Source organism: Cyprinodon tularosa, unplaced genomic scaffold (assembly GCF_016077235.1).
Source record: "Cyprinodon tularosa strain WSP-4 unplaced genomic scaffold, ASM1607723v1 ctg1005, whole genome shotgun sequence".
Lineage (NCBI taxonomy): Eukaryota > Metazoa > Chordata > Actinopteri > Cyprinodontiformes > Cyprinodontidae > Cyprinodon > Cyprinodon tularosa.
Genome location: NW_024037789.1, coordinates 89,879 through 102,633, shown reverse-complemented (window position 1 = coordinate 102,633; position 12,755 = coordinate 89,879).

The window sequence follows — 12,755 nt, the reverse complement described above, 5'->3', positions numbered from 1 at the left end:
ACAGTAAGGAGAAATTAGTTCACTATCTCTAACCCTGAATGTTTGTGTGCTGATGGTTCTCCAGCTTGGTTCCCATCTGTGGAACACTCATTCTAATTCAATTTTAGGCCTTTTTACCTTTTATAACTTTTTTTTTTTTTGTCAAAATGTATTTTTCTTCAATAGTTTCCAGGTTATGTGACCCACTCACTCAAAGTTATAGCATTTAATTCCATTATACAAGACTGATTTATGAAAGATGGAGATAAAAGCTCTGAGAACTATACAGTAAAGTGATTTTTTAATATTCAATAAAATTTGTCCTAAAAAGTCAACGGTTGCCAACATTCAAATATTTCGATTACATTTCTAATAGTGATTTCTTATTGCCAAAAAGGTATAAAATTGATAGTAATGTGTGGACAAGTAATTTTATAATATTTTGCCCAAATTTAAACAATTTATTAATGAAAATGTATGTTTTAGATACATTTTTAAACCTGTTTTATTTCAAAGAAAGGCCTTGCAGCTTATGGGTATGTATAGCGAGTCAACTTTCAATGAATTAGGTCTACTTGAAATACTGAAAAGAAAAAAGAAATGCCTCTTTAAAAAACATATGATTGACTTAACTGATATGTCTTGTCTGAGAAAAACAGCATAAATAAAATCAGTCAACATTCTGAGATTAAAAACTTGGTGTTTTTCCTTAGATGCTTTCTATTGATAGTTAGCTTCATACCTATATTCACACTAATATTAGAGGAAATGTTGACATTATTAACTATTCAGTCTAGCAGCTTTTTGACAACAAAAACAAATGAAAACATGTGTAAATTCAGGTGTTAAGGGGTTATTAAGACCTCTTTGGGTCAAACAGTTATGTGTCTCAGGATTATACAACAAGTGAGTCAGTTTGCAGCTGGGGCTGTTATATGGATTGGTTTTGAGGGAACAGTCAGTGACCTTAGATAAGAGAAGATCAGTATCGCTGTGTGGCACCTACTCCTGGTAAAGCTGTCAGGAGGAAATGTCCATTGTTGAACCAAATTAGACTCAGTCCCCTGAGGGTCTTTTACTGAAGGTTTAGTACTTCTTGTAGCAGCTCTAAGGAGTAGAGCTTTATGTATTAAAACATATAGATAATTTATAATTTGAAAGTTTGTCATTGTTCAGAGAAGATTTCATTTAAATGCATCAAGGGTGAATTAGCTTTCAATGGCTTTATCATCCAAGAAGATAATCCAGCTACTACCAAGGTTCCAACCTACCATGCGCTGAACACTGTTAGAACGCCAGTGTTACTTTCAAACTTTTTTTTGTGTTTCTAAAAGAGTCCCTACCAGTACAGACATTATTCCTACAAAATTTCAACCTAAACTACAATCTGCAGCTTAAACAAACAAACAAAAAAACATCTGGAGACAGGATTATTATCAAATAATAAAAGGATTGAGCTATTTAGCCGTATAGGTAAAGGTAAAAAAAGTGCTAAAGAAATTGAGGCAAATTTTCTAAACCATCACTACACTGGCGTTGGCTTCCAGTGGTACTATTGTACTGTACAATGTTATCTAAGCAGTTCCTGTTACTCATGGGCATTAAAATGAGTCTTAGCAAGTTCAACTTACAACTACAGAAGCATGTTACATGCTATTATGAATGTAATGAGCTATTAGAAACCAAAACTATGGCTGTGTTTTAATCACCCCTTTTTATTTTGCGTCTATGTTGTTTAGCTGCACTTCAAACTTGGAACCCAGAAATATACACTGTAACTTGCTAATAAACCTGGACACTTGGCTTCAAATCAAATGAAGTCGACACTTGTATAAAAGCATAATGAACGTTTTGGGAAACAGTTTAGCTGCACTTTTAAGGAATCGTTTGTACCTGTAGAGAAAAGTATTTTATCCCTGAGATTGTAAGCAGTCGAAAAAGTCTCTAGACTAGATTATTTTTAGGATTTGGTTTTAAAACATAGTCAAATTAGATACAAGGCTTTTTCAGACAGTTCCTGACTTTCAAGGTAAATAGACATTAGTAGGAGGAAAACACACAAATGGTCAGACAGCTCGACCACAGTGACGGAGTGTCTGTTGGAATTTTCCATCTGATTTTTCCGTTTCATTTCACCATAACCGAATCGACATAAACAGGTCTTAAAAAAAGTGACTCTGGAGAACTCACTTCATCAGTCAAATAAGTCCCCCCTCTAGTTCCTGCTAGCTCACTTTTATTACCCACAAAACATAAACCTTGGCCAGTCGACAAACTTAAATGGAATGGACAGACATGTCGCACAACTATCTAGACTTTTTTTTTTAATTTTCCCCTGGAAATATTCTTTATTTCTTATCTCTTCCTCTCATATTCCTCTCCATTCTTAGGGAAATTACATTTAGTCTTTTCCTAATGAAAAAAGAGACTTCTAAATTTCCCTCACAGCAGGAAATTATTTATTTCTTTTTATGAAAGTAAATGGTCCCTAGTGCCAAACCAGGCATGCAGCTCTTTCTATTTTTCGGAAGGCATCTGTAGGCAGCAGAGAGAGAGAAAAAGAAAAAAAGACGTGTCTGTCCGACTGCCGAAACTGTTGGACTCAAACCAACTTCTCTTCCTAGTATGCAGTTCTGACTAAAAACCACTACGTACAACGACTGGAAAAACTTTATTTCTTCATCTAATCTTCACATTTGCAACTAATCCACTCTGAGTAATTTTCCTGTCTTTAAATGTATAAAAAACTCACTTAAAGCTACAGTGTGTAATAATTACAGGGATATAAAGTCAGAAATGTAATATATTATACATAACTATGTTATTTATCATCACCTATGAGCTCAGCCTTTTAACCATAATATTTGCGTTGCCTTAGAATTCGTTATTTATAATTACATAGGAGCGGGTCTCGCAGCCATGGAGGCAGACATCTTTGCGCTACGGCAAGCGCAGAGGCAACAAACTAGCGATTGCGAGATCTCCCATTACGCTCGAAAATAACTATGGCAAGTTGAGAGAGATGAACTGAGACGGTACTGAACAGTAGATGGCAGTATTATGCCTGAGAAGCGTTTAGTCTGCCTGAAACCAAAGAAGAAGAAGAAGCAGGTATACTGCGCCTCAGTAACAAGAAAGGTGAACAAGGCGGCAGGCGTTAGTGACTTTGCAAACTGTTTGGCACTGTGTGGCCAAACATCAGACGAATGGAGGATCATGCCTACTCTGTATCACAACGAAAAGCGGCGGACACCGAACCCCCGTCATCTAAGAAGCGGAAACACGACGAGAATAAACGCAAGCGTGACAAGAAACGACAAAAAACACGGATCAACATTGGCACGGCATTTACACGATGCAAGTCACTGATGGAGGAAAAAGGTTTTCAAAGTGACGCTCAAGTTGCCAGTTTTCTCTTGGACAGGTAATTAATCCTACACACACAATTGTCTAATATCACTGCAGTTTTTGGAGTACAGGATGCTCAGACCTGTCTAAAACAATAACATGCTGCGTGATGATGCTGTTACTCTCCAGTATACTTATTCAGCATCGTCCCTGACGTTTCACAGGTAATGATTCAGTAATTTTCTGTAAAATAATTTTCTGGATATATACCTCGGTTACTTCTCTCCGGCTCCTTTGGAGATCTTCAAGCCTTTCCTCCTCTGCTCTAGTCACCCCGCTGGCTCCCCTCTCTCGCCTGGCCCTAGCTGCATGCCCTCGCCCTCTTCCTCTCCCTCTTCCTCGCCTTGTAACCCCCGTGCCACAAACAAGACTTGGACTCTGTAAACGGGGAATATATATTCTTCCAGCGAACACAATCTCGCTGTTAAACTAATGACTACAATTACTTCGTCTGTTTATATCACCATGCAAAGCAGCTCACCAAAACGTCACAACGACGTAGAAAAAATAACGGGTATATTTATTATCTAAAGTCTACATGAAATCTATACCCTACACAGACTAATGAAATACTATCTGTAAAATTATCTATGTAAACAAACCTCATCACTTGAGAAGGTAGGTGATTCCGACGTCGTGGAAGACATTTTGTCCCGTAACGCTCGCCGTACTGTTGGGGGGGAGAAGCGGTGGGGGGGAGACGTTCATGTTGCTGCAGTCTGCAGTCTGGACGTTAGATGTCGCTGAAAATTACACACTGTAGCTTTAAGCTCACTTAAGAACCAACAACACAGCCAACAGGTTCACCTCAAAGATTTTCCCATAAAGTAAACCTATATAACATTTAAAATGAGAAATGGGAATATCCAGTTTTCATGCAGTATATGACACAACTTCATTTAAAACTAGTCTTTGAACTTTATGAGTTACTGAGACATTGAGGTCAGCCTAATGAGGATTTCCACGCTTTTTTCCTTAATATAAAACAGATTTAAACTTCTGTTTATCTAAACACTTTCCTGCAAACTTTGACCTAAATAAAAGCAATAGAGAAAAATCCATGAATTATCAATAAAATGGCACCTTTTTAATCACGTCCCCCAGGTATGTTCAGTTCAACGCTGTAAACTAACATTTAAAAAAAAAAAAATCCCATTGGTAATTTATCTGCCTATCTTTTGTTACTATGACAAATTTTACTAGTGGTCTCTTTTTTTTATTTAAAAAAAATCCACAACAGGAGCTTTTTACCAATTAGCGTAATTCTAAGATACTTTACTGCATTGATGGCTTGCTGGGACTCTCTCTTTAAATGTCTTGTGTTGTAAAGTGCATGTAGATTAAATGTGTTGTGATTCATTTTTATAAAGATAAATTAATATTTAATTGATATGTGTTTCAATAATTGCATTCAAAAAGTTAAAATGAAATACTAGTGTTACACACAGATTTATTCAAAGCCTTTATTTTTAATAGTTTTTATAAGTATGGCTTACACCCTTTGAGCAATACAGATGTATTTTTCTCAGAAAAACTAGAAAATTACTTAAGTACAAGAAAAACACATTTGACACAGAAATTACCCAAAAGTTTATTCTTCTGAACTTTTCCTTCCACTTAACTTTCCATTGATTTGCTGAGATACAGCACCCTGTGAAGAACCAGCTTCTTTATCAATGACTCATAGTGGCCCTCCCTTTATTAGGAGGCTGTTGATTAATCACATACTGCATCCATTTAATGAAGCTATATATAACAATCAATTTACTGAAATAAATTATCAGGAGTGATAATGTAATACACTGAGATATACTTGTACAGTACCAGATAGTTAAAGAACATATAAACCAATGGAAACTCTCTTTTAAGCTGCTATTCTTTCCAGTGTTATCGTCCATATCCCTGCGGGTCGCTGGCCTTCCTGGACTCCTCTTTCCCGTTTGTCTTGCTGATTTGGTATAACGTGTTGGCTAGGTTGTGGAGCTGACACGTCCCAAGCTGGCATCCTCGCAGAGAAGCACGGCGAGGACGTAACTTTGTATTCATGCTGTCGCTGATAAAGAAAAGAAAAGAAGTTATATTACAAAAAAATCAGCAGTTTGCAGTTACATTTATTTCAACACAAATCTGAAGCAACAAAGGGATTAAAGAAAGCACAGCTTTAAGAGTTGATCAAAACTTTCTGGATTTTTTTTTATTTTTAAGTCTTAATCTGTAACTGTTTCCAGCTGTTAAATTATCGCTACTGTGAAACGATTGGGAGCAGGATTGGAAATGCAGACCTGTGTTTCAGAGCGAGCAGCTCAAACTGTTTGTCATCAGAGTGAAACGGGATGATCCTCATTTTGGGAGCATGTTGCCTCTGCCTGATCTCTGACTTCTCCATATTCAGAGTCTGGAGTGCCCCCCCTGGGTGGTCAGTGCCCGCTCTGATCCTGTTTGAACAAGACGGTGAAGCAATTTGTTAAAATAATCCCAATTACAATCCCTCTGTCAGGGTTTTCTGATGATTAAAAAAACTAATTTACAATAGGCCTAACCAGTTACTAATAAATATCAACACAGTCCTAATTCATTCAACTGTTAAGACTTAATAAACAACAAATGAGCAGGTATATTGGATTATCTAAAGGTTGAACAATGTGATTAAAGTCTGCTTTAGAAATAATGTTTCTGCATTACTAAATGATGTACATTATTTTTTTTTATGGAAACATCAAAACTGATAACTAATATCTGAGTTAACTATGAGTTAACTACTACTTTTTTTTCCCTGGACAGAAAAAAAACTAAAATGATGAAATAAAAAAGTAAATGTAAAGACTAAAACTAGGTAAGGGACAAGAAATGCATCAACATAAATTAAGCTCAACTGCTACATTTCTATAAGGGCTTTAAAATGATTTTTTTAAGATGTTATAGATACATTGTTATATATTTTTATGAGGATATCACCAGAAAACATCCGACAAAGAATCCAATGAGGGGAATCAGATTTTCATAACATAGGTATTTACTTCTTATGTATACACATGGATTCTTCTAATATTATTTCTGTGCTTTTTTGAAGCCAATAAAAAGTTTTCATTTCTCCAAAAGAGAAACGATATTCAGGATTCGGAAGAAAACGGTCCCTAATAAAGGTTTCATTACCGAAGGCCTAACTTTTAGAAAGTAATTTAAAGTGCAGGTTGTAACCATCCTCAGTTCTTATATCAAAGTGTTGCCTGATTATTTTATTTACATTATATTATTTAACAGGGAGTGGGGTAGTGCTGACCTTTGGATTTGTCTCAGAGGGGAGGCAGAAGTCAAAGTCACGATCAGCAGCAGCAGAAAGGTAATCTCCATACCGCCCCTACCTATATTTAAAGAGGGGGAATATATAAAAGAAAAGTTAATCTGACTAAATAGCTGTGAGAAAAGAATATGTTATAATATATTCTACTTACAGGCAAAATGGGATACTCTGTTGTTGGTTCTTGCAGAAACCATCAGCGTCGTCTTGTTGAATGGCAATATCCCAAGTCTGTCTCTCTCCTCCGCCACAGGTCCTTTTAAAGATCACGCCAGGGTGGGGGGTGTGGTGTTCTTACATGTTGTTTTAAATGTTAGGAGCTTATTAGACCCACTCCCACTCACCTGCAATAAATAAGTAACGTTGGCAGTCTTGTTCTTTGTTTACAGGACCCAGCATAAACAGTCATTAAGCACAAACATCCAAACAAAACATTGGACTTGTACTTCATGTGACCTTGTTAAGTTTTGTTATGTTTACATTGATCTCCCCCACCCCACCCCCACCCACTCTCCCCACACACCCTCCTCCATCTCTCTCCTCTCTGCTACACTTGCTAAAGAGCAATTGTTCCAGAAATCACTCATTTATTTCCATCACCTGCAGGAAGCCCGCTATGCCCAGAATAACCTCTGATTCTCCTGCGAGCCTTTCTTTATCGCCTCTTTATTTTTTTCCCTGTACCTTTTCCCCTTTTCCTTCATTGTGTTTAATCTTGAAATGTCCTTCACTCACATCCACATCCCCCACCAACTTTGTTTGAACAAAAAAAAAACAGCTTCTTGATCTTGCAGCTGTCCTCAAAATGAAAACAAAAGTTTTGCAGAGATCCTGAAAACACTGTAGTAGACATGGTTACGTTTTCATAACATTTGAACTCATTCACATTGTGCCGCATGACAACCACACACTTTAATCTGTTTTTTAATTAAATTCAATTCAATTCAGTTTATTTATATAGCACCAATTCGCAACATGTCATCTCAAGGCACTTTGCATTTCACAGGAATTTGACAGACCAACGCAATCACCAGTGTGTTGAACCGTGTGGAAAATAGGAAAAGTGGATCCTTTCCTTTTTAATATACTTTCATAATAACAATAATGTAGTGCACATTTGTATGGTGCCCACTTTAATCTGATACCCCTAATCTTTAAATAGAACTCCTGTGTGTTTTACTCTAAATGCAGCTGTTGTATAAATGCCCCAGAGGCTTGTTGCAGGAAATTTATACACAAATTTATAACAGCAGCACCATGAAGACTAAGGAAAGCAACAAACATGTTTGGAGGAATATGTGGAGAAGTTAATAGAGGAAAATGAATGGCACACTGGGCAGATTTTAATTATAGGACAAACTTTAATGGGCAAGATATGACCCACATACAAGGAGTATGTGTAAACTTTTGAGGAAGTAAGAGGAAGACTCCAAAGCACTTTACCCTACATTGATTTATTCATTCATACATTAATGCATGCATTCACACACTGATGAGGGCAAGTTGTTTTGTAGATCTAGCTGCTTGTGACCCCCTTGCAGATGCTAGGCTGCCCTGCACAGACGCCACCATCAGTCGGTAATTTGGGTGAAGTGTCTTGCTCAAGGACACAACAACTGAGACAGAGCTGAGGTTCAAACCTCTGGTTATAAGGCTGACTCCTGCATGGTTCGCCATTGTCAAGTCCACTGATGAGAAAAAGATTCGTAAGTACAGTTATGTTTATGTAAAGCCAATTTATTTTTTATTTTTTTGAGGGGGGGAGGGGTGTAAAGCAGAGTAGCTGACTCCTCAGGCTGTACTGTATAGTGTCTTTATTTTTGTCCATCATTGTTTTGTGCAATTACTCTTATTTGCATATATATGTTGCTAAGGATTGCGATTAGAAATTAAAATTAATAATAAATTGTTTGAATTCAAAATAATAAAATACATTTTATTATTTTTGATAAACAGCTACTAGCTTTGAGTGACTCATTCATCATGAGGGGTTCTGGTGCCTATCTCCAGCTGTCAATGGGGTACACCCTGGACAGGTCGCCAGTACCTCGCAGGGCAACACATAGACAAACAACTATTCATGCAAACACTCACACCTAAGAAATTAGAGAAGCCAGTTAACCTAACGGTCATGTTTTTGAACAGTAGGAGGAATCTGGTGTACCCGTAGAGAACTCATGCTTGCACAGGAAGAACATGCAAACTTCATCCAGGCTGGGAATTGAACCCAGAACCTTCTTGCTGCAAGGCAGCAGTGCTACCCACTGCGTCACTATGCAGCCCCTTGGATGATTATACTTAACAATTTACATAACGATTTGTAACATCATTTTACCAGTAAATATGGTTATTTACTGTAAATTAGTTGTAGAACTGTGTTTGAATTAACCACTATTAAATTTAAATAATTTGAATCTAAAATTAAAATTGCCTTGTTTGAGACTAGTAAAACACATGCACAAGAGTAACACATGTGCAGAGTTTCTCCCCCTAAATAAAAAATCGGGATGTAAATGTAATATTTAGTGTATTTTTTTCCTTTAAAACTGTTGCAGTAAAAAATAAAATAGTTAGCCTAACGGACACCCTCCCCAGCACCTGAAGGGATAGAGAGATTAAGTTTTTTCATTACTTTTGAGACCCTTATTTTCTTAGTTTTGTTTCTAATCATTCAAACTCTAATGGGTGATTGGTAAATCAAATAAATAATATTTCTGTGGTGTGACCAACTGAGAACATATGTTTACTGTACTTTGTCTTAAACAAGAGTAAGACACTGACTTTCTGGCGCTTAAAGTGGGTTCGCCATCACACAGAAGGGAACACTTGCAGCGGGCATGCAGATCTATACATGTGAGTGAAAATAGGCACATTCCCACACAACAGTAACAGCGAGGTGCTGCAACAATGGACTCTGATAAGCAAGTTTTCAAGGTCATGAAAACAATGAAACCCTGGAGTAAAACATTTTCATGCTTGTGGTTATTGTGAAGGAAATTCCAAAATCCCAGTGGCAATATTGGTTGAAGAAAATCCCAACTATCAATTATGGACACTATTGGATCAGAAAATCTGAATGGCTTGAATATTTCCGCAAGGTACTGCATATATTCACCAAACCTTCTGAAAACTGCCACAAGAATGTGATTTTTTTTTTTTTCAAATCTGGATTTCCACAAATAGTGTAAAGCCACAGGGTGCTCTTTTCACATTTGATCACCAATTGGATTCTACGACTCCATCCCACAAGTCCATTTAGAACTCTTTGTGTGACTCCCAGCACTTAGTCATCCCCGGTGTGTGTGAACAAAAGAGCTCCAGCACTCAACTGATTATTATTTTACCTCTGATTAATCGCAGATTATGTCCAGCAGTAATCAGATAGAGACCAGGGATTGTGTTCCCATAAGGAAGTGCAACCTCAGTTCAGCTATCCCTGTTTACCTGCTGTGGTCTGCCTGTGAAATTATGACTCAATCATAGTACAATTTTCATTTCATTTTTCAAAAATGTTTGACTACTTTTAAAAAGTGTTTTACAGTCATACTTTTAAATATAGGATAGGAGTACAAACATAAATCAGTAAAATATGATTTATTTTTTTATTTTTCAAAACTATTTTTTTCTCATTAATTGGAGGCAATGGAAATCGCATATTATCGGTATATATACATATATATAAATATATATATATATATATATATATATATATATATATATAAAAGGATTTATATTTTCCGCCTGTATATATATATATATATATATATATATATATATATATATATGTATACATATATAAAATGATTTATATTTTCCGCCTGTACAAACTTGTAATGTTGCTCTTTCTCTTCAGGTGCTTAAGAACATAAAAACTTAACAGAAATAAAAAAATAAATTATCAAAACCATAATTCTGTCATAATTGTTGTAAATATAGACTTTTTTCATTCAAGAGACATGATTAAATGTTGTTTTGAAACTGATATTACAGTTTATTTTCAGTTGCATACAGGCAAAAATTAGCACAGCTAGCTAAAGCTGGAGGTTAGAAATTATTTTAGTCTGTATACTATTTAGGCAAATGGTTCCCAAGGATGTCGTTTTATGCCAATGAATAATAGCCGCCATTTGAAAAGTTTATCCAGCAATAAAAGGCTCCTATTGTTCCCTGAGTGACTAATAAATGACCAAAGGTTAAATTGTGTGGTTCAAGCTGTCATCCTTCCTATAGTAGAAGTTCACAAAGGTCACCGGTCTCTTGAAGCTTTGACCTACTAATATCCTGCACCTGATCAATCATGGAAATTATTATGTTTACTTCCATGTATGTACTTTGTGAGGACTCCTCTGGTCCTTTCTCCCACTATCTCTGACGTATTGAGCATCCTGTTGTTTTAAGTTGCTGCTACGAGCCTCCGCAGGCCTGTTTCCTCCACTCAGTAAACACAAGAAAGAGTATCCTGACAGGAAAGCGTGTCTTTTATACACATGATATAAGCTCATTTATTTCATCATGGAAAAATGTTGTCATAAGCGTGTGAACTGGTTCGTAAGCTTTCTGGTAAACTGGATGTAACATCTGGAAGATTGGTCAGCAGCCTTTTGCCTGGTAAAAGCCTTAAAACTAAATGATAGTCTATAACAAGGCTTGATAGTTGATTTTAATAGATCCAATATGGTAGGCTTGAATTGTTTTGATCTTTTTGTCTTGATAGAAATGTTTCTATTCAGCCACATCTGAGGGTTTTTGAGGATGAAATATTTGTTTGCAGTTAAATTTCAGTGTTTCTGCTGGACTTTTGTCCAAATCTCAACTAGGTCACAACAAAACATTTTATAATTTTGTCTTTTTCTGAGATGGGCTACCTAATGTGCTTTGGATTATTATCCTAAACTATGTGCGCTTAAAGTATAAAACTGTTATATTCTCCTTTTACATCAATTAAAGCAAATTAAACCAAACCAGGAAAATCCCAAATCAAATGTAAATCAAATGTAAAATCATATTATACGGGTATACTTGCCAAAATGATTGATGATAATCAAAACAGCAGTAAAATAAACCCATAAAAAGGAACTCATTTGCAAAACTACAATATTAAGTACAAAAATACTATTGAATCTTTTACTCATAAAGCTACATTTATGTTTGACTATTTTGTTCACCTAAACAGATTCAGTTAAATTAGTTCCTGTAAATGTAGTTGATGTTCAAGCTGTTTCCAGACTTAAGGGGAATAAAAAGAAAAGTTTTTTTTTTTTTTGTTTTTTTTTTTTTTTTTTACCAAAAACAGTTTCTAAAGGAGTGAAATATGTTAAATGGGGGGAAACCAAACCATGGCTTCATACATAATCACCTCTGACCCCCTTCTTGGGGGGAATTTTTTTTTGTATTTATTTTATTTGTATTTATTTATTTTATTTTTCATTATGAAGGTCTACTGAGGTTTAGATGTTTTCCTGGATTCCTTTTTGACCGCCTGGATGTATCGTGGAGTTCTGCTTTGGAGGCATTGCCTCTCCTAAAAAGTTTCTTTATTGTTCCATGTTTATCCATTTGGGTTAAGTGGTTCTCACAGGTATGGTTTTCAAAGCGAGTGTCAAAGCCTTAGAAAATCTTTTTTTTTTTTTATTAGTTTGCAAATCAACAAATAAATGTAAGTGATTGTTATTTGTGTTATTATCTGTTCTTAAATGTCCTTATATGACCAGTTTAATATTCTAATCAGAATAAAGTGAAGACAGAGACCATTCTGTAATAGATTTAAAATTTTATGAATGTCAGAAAAAAAATGTAAGGCTTGTCAGACAATGACTCCATGGATATTAAAACCAAATAGCAAATTGAAACTGCTTTTTCTCTGTACAAGTTTGTAAATAAATACACATAACAACAGATATAGGTCCTAGAACCTGCATAAAATAATTAAAAGGTGTTGCATTTCAACAAACAAACTCATCTTAAATTTAAAAAATTATAATAATTAAAACAGGCTAAATCCTAATTTCTCTCTTTATTTATGTGGTAAACAGTGTGTGGGGAAAAAAACAAAGGTTGGCCCTTTTATTAA